Source organism: Canis aureus, chromosome 10 (assembly GCF_053574225.1).
Source record: "Canis aureus isolate CA01 chromosome 10, VMU_Caureus_v.1.0, whole genome shotgun sequence".
In the NCBI taxonomy this organism is placed as follows: Eukaryota; Metazoa; Chordata; class Mammalia; order Carnivora; family Canidae; genus Canis; species Canis aureus.
This window is the reverse complement of record NC_135620.1, coordinates 34404070-34422161: the sequence shown is the minus strand read 5'-3', so window position 1 is coordinate 34422161 and position 18092 is coordinate 34404070. Positions and strand designations below refer to the sequence as shown.

General features: G+C 34.0%; 1 long non-coding RNA gene across 1 annotated transcript in view; it reads left to right on the top strand.

The window, feature by feature from the left end:
* The window catches only part of LOC144321641 (uncharacterized), a 101010-nt gene extending 83967 nt beyond the window's left edge, over positions 1–17043 (top strand). Inside the window, exon 5 of the long non-coding RNA XR_013387233.1 lies at positions 16868–17043. This is a non-coding gene — a long non-coding RNA (uncharacterized LOC144321641). The remainder of the gene's footprint in view (positions 1–16867) is intronic.
* Positions 17044–18092: the final 1049 nt, after the last annotated feature.

The window sequence follows — 18092 nt, the reverse complement described above, 5'->3', positions numbered from 1 at the left end:
TCCCTTGAGCATCTCGGCACCTAAGGGGATCCGATGGGAGGCTCTGTCCCGCGCCCCGTGTCCCTACTGCGCCCTGAGTCCCTACCCGAGCTGCCTCAGCCCACCTCCCAGCCACGGCTTCCCTGCCTGGAAGCCGGTTGGGGGCTGGTTTGGGCATTTGGTTGTTGTTTTTCCAGCTCTTTTAGGTGTAAAGTTCGGTTATTTGTTTGTGATTTTTCTTGCTTCTTGATGTAGGCCTGTATTGTTATAAACTTGTCTCTTATAACCCCTTTTGCTGCATCTTAAAGATTTTGGACTATTGTGCTTCCATTTTCATTTGTTTTCATGTAATTTTTTTATTTCTTCTTTGACTTCTTGGTTAACTTATTCATTTAGTAGCATGTTATTTAATTTTAATTATTGCTTGTCTGGTTGTGGATAACCTTGGATTGATTTTATTGAAAGATCTGTGCCTCCTGGTTATGCATTTCTGTTTCCTTCCCCAGATTCAGGAAGTTTTCAGTTATTATTTCTTCAAATATATGTTCTGCCCCCTTTTCTCTCTTTCCCTCTTTTGAGCTCTCTATAATTCAAGTATTATACTTGATAGAGTCACTGTTACCCTAAGACTATCCCATTGTGTGTGTGTGTATATATATATATATATATATTTTTTTTTTTTTTTTTCTTTTCCCAGATGTTCAGTTCAATTACTTTGCATTGCTTTGTCTTCCAGGTCGCTGTTTCACTCTTCTGCTTCCTCTTGTCTGCTATTTATTCCATCTAGTGTATTTTTAATTTTGTTTATTGTGTTCGTCATTTCTGATTGTTTTTTCTCTCTTTGTTAAAGTTCTCACTGATATCTTCCATTCTCTTCTCAAGTCAAGAATTTTTATGATCATTACTTTAAATTCTCTATCAAGTTCATTATTTATATCCATTTCATTTAGTTTTCTTACTGTGGGTTTGTCCTGTCCTTTCATTTGAGACATATTCCTCTCCTCATTTTTTCTACCTCTCTGAGTCAGTTTCTCAGTGTTAAGAAAGTCAACTTCATCTTCTGCTCTTGAAAATAATGGCCTTATGAAGAAGAGGTCCTGTGGTGCCCTGGAGTGCAATGTCCCCTGTTCACCAGAACCTGGTGCTTCAGGGGTGTCTCCTATGGGCTTTGCATACACCCTGCTGTTTTATCTTGGCTACTTTTTTCCTTCAGACTACTTATCTACAGTGACTCTCTTTGCCTACGGTGGGCAGGATTTGGTCCCTGTGTTGTTAGTGGACCATTCTGGAGCCACCTTGGACTTGAGTTAGTCAGACTAGGCTTTTGCTAGAGGTGCAGTAGCATTAAACTGCAGGATACTTTTCTTGTATTGTCACCAGAAAAGTTTTCATTTGTGCATGGGGCTTATAATTACCAACTCTCTGTCCCCAGCTTGCTGCAGGGGCTTCAGTCTGAGTGGTGTGCATGGTTATCTTTCCAAGACAAGAGTCACTTTGGAGTGGTGCTGACCCCTGTCAAGTTCCTGGCACACACATTTAAACTTGTGGCCCCAGTTTAAATGGCCTTTAGCCAAGAGCATATTGGAAGGGGGGTGGTACACAGTGCCTGCAAGATTTCACACTGATGAGAGGGGACCTGCAGTCATTGTGGGACCAGCTTTCCAGGACCAGTCACAGTTTTAACAGGGTACATGCTGGTCTGCTGCAAAAGGAGACATGCTGTTGTTGCTGCCAGAATCAAGGCCAGCCAAGGCAGATCTGTATGGTGTGTGCAGTTTTAAGAAACTGCAGGCTGGACTTCCACAGGTAGGGCCTGCTGCTGTTGCTTAGAATGAAGGCCCTCAAAGCACATGGGTCAGGAGACCTGGGTGGGCACGGTTTATGCTGATCTTCTGGGGCAGAGACCTGCAGTGCAGGGACTGAGGCAAGCATGACTGGAAAGGGTGAATCTGCTGAAGTATGGGACAGTGGGAGTATGGGGCTTGGTTTAAGCTAGTTAGGTAGTGAATGTGAGTGCTAGGCTGGTTCCTACAGGTGGTTGGTGTTGTTTATGCTGGGGGTGGGAAAGGGAAATGGTGCTTGCCAACTTCCCTGTTCCTAGAGGAGTCTTCCAGTGATCTCCGCTCCTCAGAGATGCATAAACAACTCTCTCTTTTGCATGCCCCAGGTGCTTTTCAAACTGATGTTTCTGAGCTGTTATCTCCTCAGGCTGTTTGTTGTGCTTTCTCTTTAAGTGTGAGGACTCAGTTTCTTATCACCCTCCAGGCTCTCCTGAAACCAAGCCTGCTGATTTTTAATATTCTAGGCTTTAAGTCACACAGGTTCTAAGAATTCATCAAATTCAGCCTCTCTAATTTTCAAAGCAAATATTATGGGGATTTGTCTTTCCTGTGATGGTGTGTTTCTCTCTTTTGTCCACCCTTGAGGATCCCTCCATCCTGCAGAAGGTTGGGGATCTATTTAGCTCCCCACTATGCTTCTTCCTACTCTCTTCAATGTGGCTTCTTCTCTATGTTTAGTTGTAAAGTTTGTTCTGCGAGTATTCAGGTCATTTTCTGGGTTATTTACAGTGATGTGAGTGTTATCTGGTTGTACCAGGTTGTGGGATGAGATAAGCTTAAGGTCCTCCTATGCTGCCATCTTCCTGTACTTATTTTTTTTCCAGTTTTATTGAGATGTCATTGTTATACAGCATGTATAAGCTTTTGTAAAGGCTAATGACTTGACTTGCATATATTATGAAATAATTACCACAATAAATTTAGTTAACATCCATCATGTCATACAGATAATATGATGAGAACTCCTTGAATCTACCGTTGTTAAAGCTTTCGAATATACCATACAGCAATATTAACTATAGCCATTCTGTTGTACACTGCATCGCTAGTACTCATTGATCTTATTGCTGGAATTTTGTGTCTGTTGACCACCTTCCTCCAATTCTCTTCTCTCCTCTTGCCTCTGATAGCTGCAAATCTGACCTTTTTTTTTTTTTTTCCTAAGAGGGATTTTTATTTTTATTTTTTATTTTTTGGTTTGTTTGTTTTAGATTCTATGTTAAAGTGAGATCATATATAGTATTTGCCTTTTTTAAAAAAAATCTGATTTATTTCACTTAGCATAATATCTTCAAGGCTGAACCATGTTGTCCCAAATGGCAGGATTTCCTTCTTTTTTTCTGGCTGAATGATATTCTACTGTTCATATATACCACAACTTCTCTACCCATTAATCCATTGATGAATGCCCATGTCTTGGGTATTGTAAATAATTCTGCAATAAACATGGGGGTACAGGGCAGACCTGGTGGCACAGCGGTTTAATGCCGCCTTCAACCCAGAGCATGATCCTGGAGACCCGGGATCGAGTCCCACATTGGGCTCCCTGCATGAACCCCGCTTCTCCCTCTGCCTTTGCCTCTGCCCCTCTCTCTCTCTTTCTGTGTATCTCATGAATAAATAAAATAAAATCTTAAAAAAAAAAAAAAACATGGGGGTACAGATATCTCTCCAACATAGTGTTTCTATTTCCTTTGGATATATTTCCAGAAGTGGAATTACTGAATTATATGGTAGGTTCTACAAGGGCAAAAATACTCTATCTTCTATATCATTATTATGTCATCTTTATTCTTAAATAAATGCACATCATACTCCAAAGATCAAAATTACTGTCTTTGTTTTATATATTATCTGAGTGATCTTGCTTTACATAGAAGATATTTTCATCCTGTTAGGATGAGTAGCACCATTATAAGTTCTTACCTGAAAATAAATTGCTCAACCAGCCTAAGCATATTCACTTTGATTTATTTACATTGTATTTTAACTAAAGCGTCCTGCGTATTATTACCTGGCCCATATCATCATTCTTAGATCTTATCAATTCTGACCAAAATCCATTTTGGTCAGAATACACACCAATATAGGCCTGTATGTATGCACAGGCACTGTCTCTGTCTCTCCCTCCTCATCTCTTTCTAATCATGGAAGAAAGAAATTCATAAAATTGGGGATCATATTCTAGAATATTCTTTCTATTTGATTTTAGATAAGTTTCATAAACTCATTAAGACCTCATTCTCTTATCCTAAATAGCAATGTTCACCTATCTTAGTGGGTCCTGTGAGATAGGCATTAGAAAAAGTTTTATAAAGTGTAATGGACTGTAGAAATGTTCATTTGAATTATATTGACATACTTATATGAGACATATAATGTATATCCATAATTATATTTTCAAAATTATTGCTTCTCAATTAAGAATAAGCTGTTTTATAACTTCTTTTATTTAAAAAGTTAAGTTGACATACATTGCAGTTATTATTTAATTTTTCCAGTTAAATTTAACTTTGCTATAGTTGACTAGACAATAATTATAGAAGACACTTTGCATATTGTAAATCATGACAGGTACAGGTGGGTTTTTTTTTAATGTGTATTTGTTTTCCTTCATTCTTTTATTGAAACAAGACAATTCTCAAAATTTGTCTCTAACATGTTTGATAATATATATTTAGAGGGAAATTCATTTTTCTCATGTGCCCTTAGTGAAGTTCTATTTGTATAAGAATACCAATTTTTAGTTTTACTGTTAACCTCATTGGAGAATGAGTGAATTATCAATCTTCTAATGGGGGGGGGGTACATTAAAAATAGCATTCTTCTTTCCCTTTACCTCTTTTCCTCCCCCTCCTTTTTTCTAATGCTATATATATATAGTATATATAGTATATATATGTATATATACTATATATATACATATATATTATGTATATATATATAATATTCCTGTCATTTTCTTTCTCTTTCTTTCCCTCTTTTGCCTTATAGTATAAGGTGGGAACCATCTGTAAGCTATGTTACTATGCAGATGAAACTTTTTCTCAGGGTCTCTATCCTATCCAATGATTACTCGCTGTAATTCAACAATCTCAGTTTCACAATTTTAACTAATTAAACTCATTAATAACAATTTTTCTGATCCTCAATTAGTTCCAAACTCAGTGTGTTTGTGCACACACATCTGCATGCATACATGCGTGCCTGGTGGTTGGTTAGAGGAAGTGGCATGACTGATAAATCTAAAACACAAACTTTGTATTAATCTAGCTGCTAATTGATTTTAAAAATCCAACCACAAAGAGAGACAAAAGATCTCCTCTCAGATTAGTGGTCTTATTGATTACAAATTTCACATTTTGGGGTGCCTGGGTAGCTCAGTCGATTAAGCATCTGCCTTGGATTTAGGTCATGATCCCAGGGTCCTGGGATTGAGCCCACCTTGAGCTCCTGGCTCAGCAAGGAGTCTGCTTCTCCCTCTCCATCTACTATGCCCCCCCCACCTACTCTCTTTCTCTCTCTCACCTTCTCTCTCTCTCAAATAAATACAATCTTTAAAAAAAAGAAAATTCATGTTTTGTAAGGCATTCAAGAATTTTCTGGAGAAAAGTTTGTCTTTCTTTTCTTTCTTAACTATTACTGCTTTTATAAGGCACCACTATAATAGCTTACATGCCTTAATTTTCTATCTCTTAAAATGGATGACTTCTGCTCTGCTTTTTTAGTGAGTTTCACTTCTGTTAGTGTTTATTTTATCACATCAGGTGACACTTATCTAATTTACAGAATACTTTCTTAATACTGTTTATTTAGAAGAGATGTTAGTGGGGAATAATCATCCAACCTCACTTACACTCATAGTATGCCAACAAAAGCTCCACAGATGTTCATTTATTTAATCCTATTTTACAGATATACATGGAGATCGCCCTTGGAATTAGTAAACAAATTTGAGATCCTCTTAAATAAAATAAGGGCATTTCTATTTAAATTTAATCTTCTGCCTATAAAATATAAAGACTATGATGTAAAACAGAAGCTTTATTTACATAGACATTTGAAGTGTTATATGTTGCAGAATAATCAGTTCTTAGTAATACAATATGGATACAATTTATGACTGATCAAAATAATTCCTAATAAGATACTTCATATGGAGAATCAATTATTCAATTATGATTTTGACATATGCAATATAATGGTTGTATACCTGTTGAAGCTATAAAAACTAGAAAAAATATTTAGAACAGCATAAATAAGAAATATGGTCTTGAATTTTATATTACTTTAAAAATTTTATTTATTCATGAAAGACATAGAAAGAGAGGCAGAGACATAGTCAGAGGGAGAAGCAGGCTCCCTGTGGGGGGCCTGATACAGGACTCGATCCCAGAACCCAGGGATCACACTCTGAGCCAAAAGGAGAGCTCAACCCCTGAGCCACCCAGGCGTCCCCCAAAATTTTCTTTAAAAAGTTTTCTCTGGGCCCAACAAAACAAATCTCAGTAAACACATAAACATTTCTGTACCTTGTGATAAACAAAAAATTAAAGCACCAAAAAATGGTGGCTTATTGAAGACAAAACACTTGTAACATTGACAACCCCAAACTATAGCATCTATAAATTAAGAGCTTGCACATCATAAAGGAGAGTACTCATAATAAATGCATCAACAAACTCTTTAGAAAAAGATAATTTTCCAATAATAAATTTAAAAAGGTTAAAATTCAAAAGTAATAGTTAATTTACAAATTAATTATAAAATTATATTTTTCTATTGATGAGAAACAAAGATTATTTATTTTTCTACATAATTTATAATCATACATCATGAAATCAGCAATTGTAGGAAAACTGTATGCTTGCATACATTTTTTATCTTTCTCTGCCAATATAAAATAAGTGATAACATTTAGAAGCTAATCAATAATTTAATTTTAGGAATTCATTCTACAAGCATAATAAATGAAAAGTAAAATATTTTGTACTATTTGTAAAAGTAAAAATTTGGAAAGAGATACATGTTTAATAGATAACATAAAACTTGGGGAAGTAATGATTAGAGGTCAATTAGGCTATGCTTTTTCTTAAGAGTTTCTGATGATGTGAGGAAGTCATTTTTAAATAGAAATTAAAAAAGGAAAGGAAAAAGTAAAAACAAATTTCCAATTTGAGACTATTTAGACTAAAAGAGATTGCACACCTACACATTTAAATCTAATCAGTATCTAATTATTTGGAATATCAAAGTATACGTTTATTATGCTTTTTTATGATTTTCATAAATGAATATATATAACATTCTACCCACAAAAAAGGTATTCTTAAAAATGAAATACAGCAAAAAAAGTTTCCTCTATAGTAATTTAGTTTTGATTTCTGGATTACTTTATAATTTATGGCTTTTATTTTATCTTTATATATCCACTATAATGCAGGAAATATTTTATAAAAAAAAAACAAATCAAAAGCCTTTGCATTTCAAGCATAAATAGTTCTTGGAATCATCAAGCTGAGGTGTCTTCTTTCTGGGAAATGTATATAAAGAAAGAAAATTAAAATAATCATAAATATACATTGATGGAAGTGTTGCTTTGACTGAACCCCAGTTGCATGGATCTCATAAGCCTCTTATGTAAATAAAGCCTTTATATTCAAGTTATTTGATTTCTTTTTTTCATTTGCCTTCAATCATATAAACAAAAGCTTTTTGTCAAATAATGTCATTCCTGCCAGTTTACACGAATCAAATGAATAATTGATCCTCATGTTACACCACAGGGAGTTTCTTTCTTGGCTTGTATTTTTTTACAATAGAACTGAGGATTTTGTGAGGCAATTGAATCAACTATTTGCTGCCTTGTCTCTCATATGAGCTGTGTTACACAAATTGTATTTATTGGGTAGTTATAAATGACACCCTGATAGGTTCATGAAAAAAAATCACATTTTTAACTTTTTTACATTCCTAACAGGAGAAATCAGAACATGAATAAGTAAATAAAGCAGGATGCTTTAAAAACAATATATTAGAAAATATCTCTGTTTTGAAATTTCAATTTCTGATCTTTTTTTAGCAGAGAACTATTGTCTTCTTTATTTACCATAATTATCTGCAAAGCATTAACATCTCAGAGTTTTTGCTTAGATTCATATTTGAAAAGATAGATGTGTAGTACTACCAGTAGTAACTGATGCAGGCAGGCTGGGTCTGAATACCTGGAGGGGGTTCCAAAGGATCAGCCAAGATGGTGCTTGGCATCAGGCAGGATAGAAATCAAATGCAATCCAGCAAAAGTGAAGGCAGAGTTTACTGAATAGAGTAAGTGACAGGTAGAGAATAGTAGATGGAATGTCTTGGAGACTCAGAAAAGAAAGGAGAATGAGTCTCTTTATTGTTTGGGGTTAGGGGTTTGTATTGGAAAGAGATTTAGGCTATGTGTTCCCCCTTGAAATAGGAACCTAACTACTTTGACTTATTCGGAGGCACTATATAAAACATGGGTAGATATACAGAACACAAGTAGAAAAGCAGCAGAGATGGAGCTATTATTGTAAAATAGTCTCTTGAGCTTTTCTACCTCAACTTGGGCTCAGACTGTCTTAGATACTCCCAGAAACATTTGAGAGGTGCAAGGGATACTAGTTGGCAATTGGGAAAATTGATCAAGGAAAGGAGCCTTCTGAATATCTCTCAATGATTTTAGCACAAATCTGTGATTACACATTGTAAACATCATTGCTGTTTTTGATTTGTTGTTCCATATATAGAAGCCCATTTCCTCTTGCTCACAAATCAGATTATATTTCTTTCTCTTCTTGTTATTCCTTGCTAGATTTTTAAAAGGTTATTTAACTAAAGGAAACTTTTAAGATGACATTATACACCCACAAGAAGAGCTTGTGAAATGAAGCCTGATTAAATTATCTTTCTTAGTGAAAACAAATCTTACATAAATTATTTTGTGCAAAAAATATTTCAGGGTATAGTTCCATTTTTAAGTAGTTATTCAAGAATAAAGCTTAAAAATAAGAAGAGCACCTGGGTTTTCAGTTGGTTAAGCATTTGACTCTTGGATTTGGTTCAGGTCATGATCTCATGGCTTGTGATGTGGAGCCTTGAGCTGGGCTTCATGCTCATCAGGAGTTTGCTTGGATATTCTCTCCTTCTGCTCCTCCCCACCAATGAATCTTAAAGTCAATCAATCGATTGATCAATCAGGAAACTGCCAAACTCTCTTTCAAATTGCCTGTAACTTCTCACCAACCATGTTGGTTTTAGTTTCTCCATCTCCTCGTCAGAACTTGGTATTGTCAGTTTTGTTTTTATCTATTCTAATAAGTAGGTAGTGGTATCTCATTTCTATTTTAATTTGTATTTCTCTAGTAATTAATGATGTTGTGTATTTTCATGTTTATTTGACACCCATAAAGTGTGTCCTCTTTGTCAAAATGTCTCTTCGTATATTTGTAATATATCTATTTGTATCATCTTATTGTTGATTTTAACAGTTATTTATATACTCTGGATTTATATCCTTAGTCATAAATGTGATTTATATATATTTTCTCCCAGTCTTCACTTTATCTTTCTATTTTCTTAACAGTGTGGCTATGCAAACTTTTTAAAATTTAGATAAGATTCAAGTTATTTTTTTCTTTCATGCATATTTTTGGTGATATAATTAGTCTTTGCTGAATCTAAAAGCACATATATTTTCTTTTATGTTTCATTCTAGAAATTTTAATAACTTCTAAATCAATATTCCAGTTTTGCATTTGGAGGTTCAATTGTTTCTATACATTTTGTTGAAAAGGATATTCTTTTCTTATTAAATCTAGCCAACTTGTACCTTCATTATAAATCAGGTGATTATGTTTGTAGGGAGGGGCTTACTTTTGGCCTTTAATCAAATCCATTATCTAAATTTCAGTCCTTACACTAAGAGGTGGATTGCTTCACTTTTCCATACAATGATGACAGTTAAATTATCTATGTTAAAAGAGAAACTGAGGCATATTAAAAATTTTAAGAGTTTATTTGAACAAAAATGAATTGGAATCAGGCAGCGCAAAACCAGAAGTAGTTAGGAGTGGTCCACTCCAAGCTGGAGAAAGACTCTAGTAGAGAGATGACAAAAACAAAGCAAGGAAATTATGTGATTGACTGTAGCTTAAAGCCTTTTAGCTGCTTGTGATTGATTGTCCTTAGGTTTCAATTCATAACCCAGAGGCACTTAGAGGCTTAGATTTTGATTTGCTTGCACAGGCTGCCATGGCATTAGAGCCACCTCAGTATAATGGCCTCTATGTTTAATTAATTTAACACCTACCTTACATTGTGAAGATCAAAGGAATTAATACATTCAAAGAACTTCTGATCAGCAGCTAGCATATAGTGAATGCACTATATATGTTAGTTTATCAAACAAAATATCTGACTTCAAATCAGTAGACTGTCTCTCATCTCTCCTTTATGCTCTGGAATTCCCAGTATTTATTAGACAAGTAAGAGACAGATATGTAAGTAATCGCATATATATTAAAAACAAATTATTGGAAAAATATGTTACTAACGTTTGTTTATGATTGGCAATTTGTAGTTAGAGGCACCTTGTAATAATCTCAGAAAACAAGAATTTCTTTCTTTTTTAAGATTTTATTTATTTATTCAAGAAACAGAGAGAGAAACAGAGAGACAGGCAGAGGGAGAAGCAGGCTCCATTCAGGGAGCCCGAGGTGGGACTAAATCCCGGGTCTCCAGGATCACGCCCTGGGCTGAAGGCAGGCACTAAACTGCTAAGCCACTTGGGCTGCCCAGAAAGCAAGAATTTCTCAGAGAACAGTTTGAGAAATGCCCTCCAGTAGGTATGGTACGTAAAAATGATTAGCTTCGAAAGTTTTGCCATGCAGCATAAAAAAGAGAAATAAAGATATAGGCCTTATTCTGTATTTCTGTCTATAGAGAATGTTTCTTTGGGGACACACAGGGTTTGTCATTCACTTGCATCTGGAGAGAACCCAGTTCTAAACATAACTTGAATTTCCCTTTGAATGTAAAAGGGCTGTGCAATTTACATTTTTCCATATTTCCGTGTTTCTCAGCACACCAGGCTTCCATTCATCAAAGTAGGATAATTTTTCATATTGACCATAGCAGAAAACAAGTGTTGCTTCTTCCGTGGCTTCTATTACCTGTCTCTAATCTCTCTTCAGCACAACCCTCAAGCATTATCAGCCTTAGAAGAGAGTAAATTGAAAAATCAAAGAACGATTTTTAAAATCTCTGTGCAGCAGCTCTAAACACCGAATACCAACAAGGGGCCTCCCTGTACTTTTTTTCTCTGTCATGAGGTTTGGCGATAAAAGCATGCCTGTGAGGGACAAAGGGACTCAAGCTCTCAGGGAGTAGAGCTCTCTATTCAGATCACAGACCTCTGGGTGATTGACAGGGGTTTCCACTCCCCTCTGTTCTTGGGCACCCAGCACACCCACATGTAGTCCCTCTGTCCCTTGTAGGTTTGCTTCCTCAGCAAGGATTTTTAGGACACATCAGTGAGTCCATAATTTGATATGTAATGCTAAAAGTCTTGGTAAAAATGATACTGTTAATAATTATTCTCCTTCATTATTCTAGGAAATTCATTCAGCAACAGTTGACAACAAACGGGCATCATCTTCCATTATTCTTATTAAGAATGTTCTTATTAAGGGATCCCTGGGTGGCGCAGCGGTTTGGCGCCTGCCTTTGGCCCAGGGCGCGATCCTGGAGACCCGGGATCGAATCCCATGTCGGGCTCCTGGTGCATGGAGCCTGCTTCTCCCTCTGCCTGTGTCTCTGCCTCTCTCTCTCTCTCTCTCTCTCTCTCTCTGTGACTATCATAAATAAATAAAAATTTAAAAAAAAAAGAATGTTCTTATTAAGAATTTTCGCACATAGTTATGTGAGAAAAAATTTAAAAACAATGTATCTTTGAACACTTTATTCTAATAGTCCATGGTTCTGCTATGGCAAATATCAGTGAGTGAAATCTCTAGAATATGGTATTAGTAACAGGTTTGAAAAGATTAAATACATTTGTGTAATCTCTTACAAGGTGTATTAACATTTATTTGTTGTGATATAGAAAAACATCTTAGATTGCACCCAGTATAAATGAACGACATGCCACTTAGAAACTGAGAAAGTGTGAAAGAAAGAGCACTACGGAAGATGGGGGCATTAAGAGCATTATTGAAGATTAAACAATGTAATACAATGTTCGTGTGTGTGTGTGTGTGTTTTAAGCCTCTAGATTACTTTTGAAAAAAAAAAAAACACATGTGAGAATGAATAGATCAAGGCAATTTTTAAAAACCTCTTTATTGAGTATGATTAACATATAAAAAGCTGTGTATTTAATGTTCACAACTTGGTGAGTTTGAAGCAAGGTTTCTGCAAAACCATCACCACAATCTATGCTCTAAACATATTCATCGACTCCTAAAGTTTTCTCCCACCCACAAAATGATTTTTAGACACAGGGTGTGTATTTTATATATATTCTTTTCTTGACTATGAACATATATGCACATAGTATGCAGACACTACGTGGATCTCTAATATTATTTCCCTTCCCAAGATACCGAATATATTGATAACTGCAACTAATAATAAACCAAAGGACAAAAGTCAAGATGAAATCTCTCAAAAGGTGTCTTAAAGGGTTAACATATTAGTATTTACTTTTATTAATTACACATATTCCATAAACTCTGAGGGTGAGGATGACACAAACAGAAGGCTAGCACTGATTTTTTTTTTGGAAAAAAAATACTCTATAAATTACAGATATTTACATTATGTTACATGTTGAATTGTGTCTTTTAAAATGGTATATGGAAGTCCTAATCCTTGCATCAATGAAAATGACTTTACTTGGAAATAAGGCACTTGCAGATATAATCAAGTGAAGAGGAGACCATGCTGGATTAGTGTGGGTCCTAAATCAATCACTGGTATCCTCCTAAGAGGAGACAAAGAGATACAGACACACATATGATGACAAACAGAGATTGGAGTGATGCGTCTTTAAGCCAAGGAATGTCAAGTGTTGCCAGCAACTACCGGAAGCAAGGAGAAATGCTCATAACAGATTCTCCCTCAAAACAAACACCTTGATTTCAATTTTCTGGTTCCCAGAACTGTGAGAGAATAGATTTCTGTTGTGGTAAACCATCTAGTTTGTAGGATATTGTTACAGAAACTCTTGGAAACTAATATACTGCTTTTTAAACTATAATACTATAGTAACAGAATCTATAAAACATAATTATGAAAATTAAAAATAGCTGAAATTACAAAATCCAGAAGGAACTGTAACATTTATCTGACCAGATTGTCTTTTGTTAAAATTTTCTTTAGCTTTGTATGTTTTATATGTTTGCCACATTTGTAGTAGTTAAGTTTATTAATAATTTCCTTTGTAATTTATTGATTTTTTGTATCATAATAAAAGGGCTTTCCCTTTATAAAATATAATTCACTTAAATACTTTTACTGTTTCATTTTTATATTTAAATGTTACATCTTTTCCTTCTCCCTTTCCTTCTTTCCTTCCTTCTTGTAATATAATGAGAAAAGCCAAACTTTATGCTTCAACCAGCAAAAAGTCTCAATATTCTCTATAGTATTTAATACTTTCTCAAATGACTTAAACTGCCTTTTTTTATATCCTACATTATATATGACAATGACTTTCTTTTGTGCTTTTTATTCTGTTTAATTGATCTTCTTCTCTATTACTGAGAGGATGCTTTTTAATATAAATATGTAATATTTATGTATCTGGAGTCTTTATTCATTGTTACCTTTTTTGTTTCATATTCACTCAATTTAATAAATGTAATATTTCAAATAAAATTTGGAATTACTTTTTAAAAAAGCATTATGATTTAATTTTAATAATATATTTAGTTTATATAATCAGAAAAATAAAAATAATAATAGCAATTATTAGAAGATATTTCATTATATGTGTTCTAAAATTTGTGTGATCTATTTACCTATTCTTAGCAAGAAAAAATTAACACAGCAAAAATTCACTATTCCTACAATCATATGTAATGTCATCCCAATCTTACTCTTCAGTTAACTGAATCCATATCATATATGCTGTTTTTCTCTATGGATACATCATCCATCTGCATCTACTTAATCATAACAGTCTCGCATCTCTACACACAGATGAGCCATGATATTACCAAATATGTTTCCCTCAAATATGACAATTCCCTCAAAACTGTCTACATAATTGTCATCATAGATTTTATAAAAATTTAAGTAGTTTACTGATTATAATTGCTTTTCTGATTTGGTTAAAGTACCCTCTTAAATTTTTTTCTATTTATTTCTCTGTTGTCCTTCACTTTGTTTCCATATTTTGGAACAAAGCAAACAATAAATATGATTTTATTTAAGTACTTTGTAATTGATTAATTTTTCAAAGTAGAATAACTGAATGATGTCTACATTTGAAATACATATTTCAATTTTTGATATATTGCTATAATATATATATAGCTATAATGCATCTTTGAATTGCAAATTGAGCATCTATTATTAAATTGAGCATCTATTACTTATTTATCAATTTTAAAAACATTTTCTTTTTTGTAATAACAATTCATCTCTGCCATTTTTATTATATGTATTCATTTACTCATTACTAATAAATAACTTAGAAATTTTGTCTGCTATGATACAATATTTTTGTTCTATTTTTGTCCATTGACAATAGATCTATTCTCATCAAATATCTTTTTAAAAAAATTTATTTATCCATTCTTGAGAAACACAGAGAGAGAGGCAAAGACATAGGCAGAAGGAGAAGCAGCCTCTTCACAGGGAGCCTGAAGTGGGACTCCATCCCAGGACCTGGGATCATGACCTGAGCCGAAGGCAGGCGCTCAACCTCTGAGCCATCCCGGCACCCAAATATCTATTTTTTAAATAGATTATTGATTTTAAGTCTTGCCTAGAAAAGACTTTCTATATTCAAATAATTCATACAGTATCTTAGAATTTCCTTGTAACATTTTCATGCTTTTAAAAATATTTAAATAATTTATTCACCTGGATTTTAGTTTTGACTGTGATGAAGGCTGGGAATCCATTCTTCTCCTCTGTTGAATACCATGTATCTGCTACCATTTATGAAAGTGTTTGTCATTTTCCACTGAATCAAACTTGCTGCATTCATCTCTGTTAATATGTCATATTTGGGAATTTAGTTCTGATTTCTCTGTTTCGTTTGATTGGTTTGTATATTCTTACATTAACACTAAGTTAATTTGATTAGTGTCTACTCTCTATATTTTAATATCTTTTTATTTAAAAAGAAAACAATTTTTTAAGTAGGCTCTACACTCAACATGAGGCCTGAACTCACCACCCTGAGAGCAAGAGTCACATGCTCTACTGACTAGGCCAGTCTGACTCCCCTACATTTTAATATCTTTTTAAGGAAATGCTCCACTAAGTGGTTTAATAACATTACCATTTATTCTTATTTATTCTCAATTTTTGTTGCAGATATTTCTGCTATACTCTGTCACTTTCTTTTGATCTAACTTTAATCATGTATATTAGATGATCCTTGGGAATTTAGACTTACCTGTCACTGTCAGACCCTAGACAAAATCAAGGTCTTATCTAAGATTTTTCTTCAGCTCCTGAACTTTTGCAACACCTACAGCTTATTTGGCCCTAGTTTTGTGCAGTCCTGACTTAATGCTCCTTGGAGCCATCCTTAAAGAACAAAGGAACAAAGATGGTGGAGAATCACTCCAGGCCCCTAGCAATCTGATGCACAGTTCTCCATACTTTTTAGGTCAGCCCAGTGATTGCCTTCCCCCCCCATGCCCAGGATCCACAAACATAAACTATTATACTATGAATACTTTTTTTTCCCTTTCTTCATTACCCCTCTTTCTTCACTCTTGCTTCCAAAAATCATGTCCCAGATAAACTTACTGTACTCAAATCTTCCTCTCAAGTTTTTGTTCAAGTGAATAAAACTAAAGCAGTTTTAAGATCATTCGATTTAATTACATGAAAATCTCAGGATTCTATTGGGATTCCATCAAATAAATACATATATTAATTGAGAACTTATATTTTTATGATGATATCTAAGTATTTTCTATAAATAACTTTACATTGTTTTTATATATTGTTTTATGTCTGCTAATGGCTTTATAATTGTTTCATGTAGATGTCTTTTCTGAGTATTTCTTCATGAGTTTTTTTTAAGTACGTATATTTCATTTTTGCCAATGGAATATTTTCATTCATTTTACTCTTGATATTTAGGGTTAAATTAAGACAAAATGTCCTCATTCTAGCAAACCTAATATGGGAATTTTCTAGGTTTTCATCTTTTCATTTAGCAAAACAAGGAGATTTTATATTTTCTGAAGTTGATGTAAATCACTTTGTTTTCATCTTGTATTTGCCAAATTCTCCAAAGAAATGTTAAACCATAAAGGCGATAGTAGTTGTCCTTGTCTAGATAATTATTTTAAACAAAGTAGTTCATTATGTCATCAATTTTCATGCACCTTCTTTTGGGTTATTGGTTACAGTCTTTATTATACCTGCCTAATTGCTTTCTAGTCCAGTGATAGTAAAGGGTTTATATTATGTTGCTCTGTTGAATTTTATCAAATGTTCTTGCAGTATCTATTGATAGGATGCAATGATTTTTTTTCCTCTCGTTTATTTTTGATGTAATTAATTTACTGAGAGGCAGCTGGTCTACTAAGAATATTGATATGCTTTTTTCAAAGTCTCCATAAAATACCAGACAGGGCCACATACCATAAAGTTTGGGTACTCTTTTAAAGGTTATATTTTATATTCTAAACCAGAAAACTATATATGGGGTTGAGATATCATAGTTAGTGTTCATGGACCTGAGAATGATGGAAATAGAAATGGGTCGTTTCACCATTATATCTAATAATCCACTTATACATTTTTTTCTTCTCCTAAATCTTTAGACTTTGTTTATCCAGAGGACTTTCTACTCAGGAAGATGCTTTCACTAGAAGACCCAGCAATGATTTCATAGAACAGATATCAAGTTTTCCTCCTACAAAATATAAATTCCTCATGTCATTGAACAAACAGGGCACGATGGAGATTACTGAATTAAATAAAATGACCTTAAAATTGCTTTAGTTTTATTCACTTGAACAAAAACTTCAGAGGAAGATTTGAGTACAAGTAAGTTTATTTTGGACATGATTTTAGGAAGCAAAGGAAGTGGGATTGAATAGTAGGAATATATCTGGAGTCTAGGGAACTATTTGGGATAACTGAGTACTTCCATACCAGTGGCAAAAATTAATAAACATCTACAGTTCATCTAAGCAATACCCTCAACACTCAGATATTTCATACATAATCATTTGAGGTACTTCATCAGTTAAAAATCACTGATCAACTGAAGGAGCTATTTTAGAATTTAGGGCATATGAATTAAGCAGTAAAAGAACATCATAAATAAGATTATGACAAAGTACAAAAATAAAGAATATAATGGTTATCTATATACTTTGACCTTATTTGGTTTGGTTTTGTATATAAAGCAACTATCTTTTTTTTCCTGTTATTCTTCTTACCAGTTATATTATATATATAAAGATTTTTATTGTTATTTATTATATAACTTATTCTTTAAATTATAGCATATGTAGGGGGCATTGTAGTTAACTAGAAGCAGAATAATTCTTATCCAGAAAGAACTACAAAGACTGATGTAACTGCTTGTCCATTTTGGGGAAAGATTGAGCTTCCTTCCTTCCTTCCTTCCTTCCTTCCTTCCTTCCTTCCTTCCTTCCTTCCTTCCTTCCTTCCTTCCTTTCTCTTTTTCTTAAGCAAAAAATGCATTGTTACTGTCATTATTGCTGTGTTAAAATTTAGGGATAAGCAAATAGATATATTTAAATATTCAGTAGACAGTGGCTATACTGTACTGCATGTAATCAGTTGACATTTGGTACCAATTTCTACTTCTTTCTAGTAAGTTTTCATTAAGAGCAGAGGCTGGACAGGTAAAACAAAACCTCTCATCCTCCTTTGCAACGTTATTTAGATGCAAATAAGTTTCCATTAAGTGAATTCACTTGCCAAACTTGTGCTACATGCTTTGCTATGTGCAGCTTTGTCTATTTCTGTTCCTGCAAAGGTTGAGGACACTTGACCCTTGGGAGAACACTTTCA